Here is a 4,557-nt window from a genome sequence, read left to right on the forward strand (position 1 = left end):
CATCATATCTCAAAACAATTTTAGATTTACAGAAAAGTTGCAGTCAGTACAGACAATTCTAATACACCTTGCACCCAACTTCTCCTCCTATTATCTTAACATTAATATGATACATTTGTTATAATTAATGAATCAATATTCATACATTATTATTAACTAAAATATATACTGTATTCAGATTTTCTTAGTTTTTACCTAATATCCTTTCCTTATTACAGGATCCCATCCAGGATATATAACATTTAGTTATGTTTAAAAAAAAAACAAAAGTAACTGGGAAGCCATTAGGCTGAGAGGTTTCTGGGAAGCCATTAGGCTGAGAGAGATCTGTGTTCTGGGTTTCTATGTAAGCAAACCTTGAAACCCATCTCCAAGTAACTTTACTCATCAGAAACTGCCAACTAGAGACTTGAAGGATACTGTCTGACTTTAACCAGTCAAACATTTTCTTTATATTGCTTCTATGAACACTTCATAAAAGCGTTCCCCTCATACCCGCTCTGTGGAGCCCAAACCGCATGTGGTTTGGTGCTGCCTGATTCATGAATTGCTCGCTGCTCAAATTAACTCTAAAATTGTCGTGTGCCAAAGTTTATCTTTTCATGGTCTCATCCTGACTGTGACAGTTTCTCTGATTTTTCTTGTTTTTGATGACCTTGATAGCTTGGAGGAGTACTGGTCAGGTACTTTGTAGAATGTACCTCAACTGGAATTTGTCTGACGCTTTTCTCACTATTAAACCGGGGTTGTGGGTTTGGGCGAGGAAGATCACAGAAGTAAAGTATCACTTTAATCCCCTCACATCAAGGGTACATACTGCCAACATTACTTATCGCTGTTGATGTTGACCTTGATCGCATGGCCAACATAGTGTTTGTCAGGTTTCTCCACTGTTAAGTTCCTCTCCCTTCCCCACTCTCCTTTCATACTGTCCTTATGGATGGAAGTCACCATGTGAAGTCTGTACTCAAGGAGTGGGCAATTGTATTCCACCTCCTTGCGGGTGAGGTTCTACATAAATTATTTGGAATTTTTATGCATCAGAGTTTTGTCTCGTCTCCCCAGGATAAATGGATTTTTAATCCTTAAAAAGACTGAATGACAGCCGGGTGTGGTGGCTCACACCTGTAACTTTGAGAGGTCAAGGCGCGTGGATCATGAGGTCAGGAGATCGAGACCATCCTGGCTAACACAGTGAAACCCCATCTCTATTAACAATACAAAATGTTACCTGGGCATGGTGGCTTGCACCTGTAGTCCCAGCTACTCGGGAGGCTGAGGCAGGAGAATCACTTGAGCCCAGGAGGCGGAGGTTGCAGTGAGCCAAGATCACACCACTGCACTCCAGCCTGGGTGACAGAGCGAGACTACATCTCAAAAAAAAAAAACACTGAATGACTTCATGCCTTGCTTACTAAGATTAAACTCATAGGATAAATTTTATCCAGGAAGCTAGCTATTTGGTTCATTTTTTTCAATACAGATTAACATGCTGATGGTAGCAGAAGTTGACAGCAGTGAAGAAGGGCCTCACGAAAATAATATTGAATGTGTCTTATTCACATGTTTCTTTGCACAGTCATTAACATTTCCACAGGCCAAGTAAAAAGTCATATAGTGGAAATGACTTGTAACTGAGTGATTTGAATAACACAAAGCTGAAGTACTGGATTGACATTTTTTTTTTAATTTTTATTTTTTGAAACAGGGTCTTGCTCTGTCAGCCAAGCTGGAGTGCAGTGGTATGATTATAGTTCACTGTAATCTCGACCTTCTGGGCTCAAGTCATTCTTGCACCTCAGCCTCTTGAATAGCTGGGACCACAGGTATATGTGTATTTTTAATTTTTTTTTCTTTTGTAGAGACAGGGTCTTGCTATGTTGCTCAGGCTGGTCTCGAACTCCTGGGCTCAAGTGATCCTCCTGCATCAGCCTCCCAAAATGCTGGAATTATAGGCATGAGCCACTGCACCTGGCCTGATTGTCACTTTTAATTTTCTGACTTCTGAGTAGGTAGTATAGTGTAAAACATTAGAGAGTTTCTGCTCTCTATAATTAGCATTGGGAATGGAAGAAAAACCACAGAAGAAAGCAAACTGGTTGTGCTGGTCAGCCATAGTTCATCTAAATTCTACCACTTACTAGTTGTGTGACCTAGGGAAAATTACTTGACCTCTGTAAGCCTCAATTTTCTCACCCATACATTGAGAAAAGTAATAATACCTACATAACATAATTTTGGGGGACTAAATGAGATAATATATCTTTAAGTGTATTTGTAAACTTTAAAGTTGCACTGGTTGCTCAAGCTGACACTCAATTGCTGGGGCTGACACTCAGCCAGGGTGCACTGCGCCAGCCAGCAGAGATGTTTATACCCAGCGTTTGTTAGATTGGCCAGGCCTCAAGCTGCATTCGCTGTTAAATATTGTGAATATCACCACTGCTAGCGACTGGGGAGCCATACTGAGTCAGCTTCCTCCTGGCAGTCACAGCCATTTATGTACTGTTGGAACTAGCACTGTAGCTGGGCCTCACTACATGTGGATGACTAAGATTCTCTGATGTCTGGGAATATGAGTGTGGGCAGCCAAAGATTTACCTTGATGGATTTTGAAATACAAACTTTCCTCTTGCAGAAGGCGTACCTTGGGTCAGCATGTAATGCTGGTGTATTCTTTCACAGAGTATGCACAGACAGGCAGACAGACATTCCTGTATTCATTCTGTGGATGAAAACAGTGGACATAATTAGTATTTAGTAAATATAGTTTTGTTCCTTTCCTTGCTTTCCCTTTCTTAAAATGTTACTCAAAGTAATGAACACATGACGGAAATCATACCCTGAATAATTGCTTAAGTATCAGTAGGTTAGGCATCAATACAAAGCTATCAGAAATTCCAAGCCATAAATATTACTGACTTTGGAGATGGTTCTTTCAGTGAATCATATGACACCATTAAATATAAAAATATTTTGAGTCGCATCCCCTCAAATACATTATAACTTTAACGCTCTTTATTGAATCAATTCTACTTTTGTTGGAAAAAAAATGATTTGTGCTTTTGAGAGAAACAATAATATAATAATTTCCAAATTGTATCCTATGCTTTGTTTCTCCAAGTCGACATTTTGGCTAAGGAGTTTAGTTTTTGATTTGTAAAACTGTATCAATTGGCTAAGATTGAGTACACAAACTTTTTTATAATTGCAAGTTACTTATTAAGGTGGGCTTTTAAAAGGTCATGATTTTGGTGACAAAAGCAATCCCACATTCAATTTTGGTAATAAAAGTTAAAATCAAGCTAGGTGCTGTGGCTCACACCTGTAATCCCAGCACTTTGGGAGGTCAAGGCAGGTAGATCACTTGAGGCCAGGGATTCAAGACCAGCCTGGCCAACATGGTGAAACGTTGTCGCTACAAAAAACACAAAAATTAGTTGGGCATGGTGGTGTACTCCTGTAATCCCAGCTACTCAGGTGGCTGAGAGATGAGACTCACTTGAACCCATAAGTTGAAGGTTGCAGTATGCCTAGATTGTGCCACTGCACTCCAGCCTGGGCAACAGAACAAGACTCTGTCTCAAAAAAGAAAAAATAAATAAAATCAATAGTCCATGAGGAAAAACAAGAACATTTCCATTTCCTTCTCATTATCTAGCTTTGAAGATCTGACTTCAACTGCAGGGAGAATGGAAACTCTCTGTATCATTTCAGAACTTAGTGATTTTTCCTTTCCCCAGTCACAAGTCTTATAGTATAAAAACTATCATGAGGTAGTTGGAGATAAGGTTTATAACATCAGTTTATTCTTTTATTTCATCCATAGATATTTCATAGTTCTTAGAAATTCTCACTACTGAGCACAATGGCATTGTCTTCATTTAATTTTGTTAAGCATATCACTTGACAATACTGAATTTGAATTCTATTAAGAAGACAATACATATGATCAAAGAAACTGGGAGTGAAATGGGCCATGAAATCCACTGGATATACTCACATGTAACCCATGCAATGTCTGGATGACTTTAATCTGTGCAAGAGGAAAGAATTTTAAAAACCAGAAAGGTTCTCAGAAATCATCGTGTAATTTGCATCTTTTTACAGTGGAGGAAACTTTCATCAAAGTTAAGCAACTTGCACTAAAACAGAGCTGCTCAGGAAAACTGAGCTGACTCATGGCCTAAGTTCTTTGTGCTTATTTTACTGCTTCTTACCCAGTGCTGATTAGGGCATAGTTTAATCCCACAGAGAATCAGATGCTTCCAAAGCCACAGACTTGTAATTGAAATAGCCAGCTTCATTCCTTGCACTTTTAAAGAAGCGAGACAGCAGGGCTCAAATCTGGCTATTAGAGGTGTGTGAAAAGTAATATTTTATTATTACTAGTAAAATGTATAAATGGTATACATTACAATAGTATGCTTTTGGTTACAAGGAATAAAATCCCAAATAGAACTAGCTAAGGTAAAAAAAGGGGATGATTTGATATTAGGATTCTAAGGTATCTTACATAATTGAAGAAAGAGCTGCACCACCAAATCAAAGGTAAAG

This window comes from Colobus angolensis, unplaced genomic scaffold (assembly GCF_000951035.1).
Source record: "Colobus angolensis palliatus isolate OR3802 unplaced genomic scaffold, Cang.pa_1.0 Scaffold186, whole genome shotgun sequence".
NCBI classification, from domain to species: Eukaryota; Metazoa; Chordata; class Mammalia; order Primates; family Cercopithecidae; genus Colobus; species Colobus angolensis.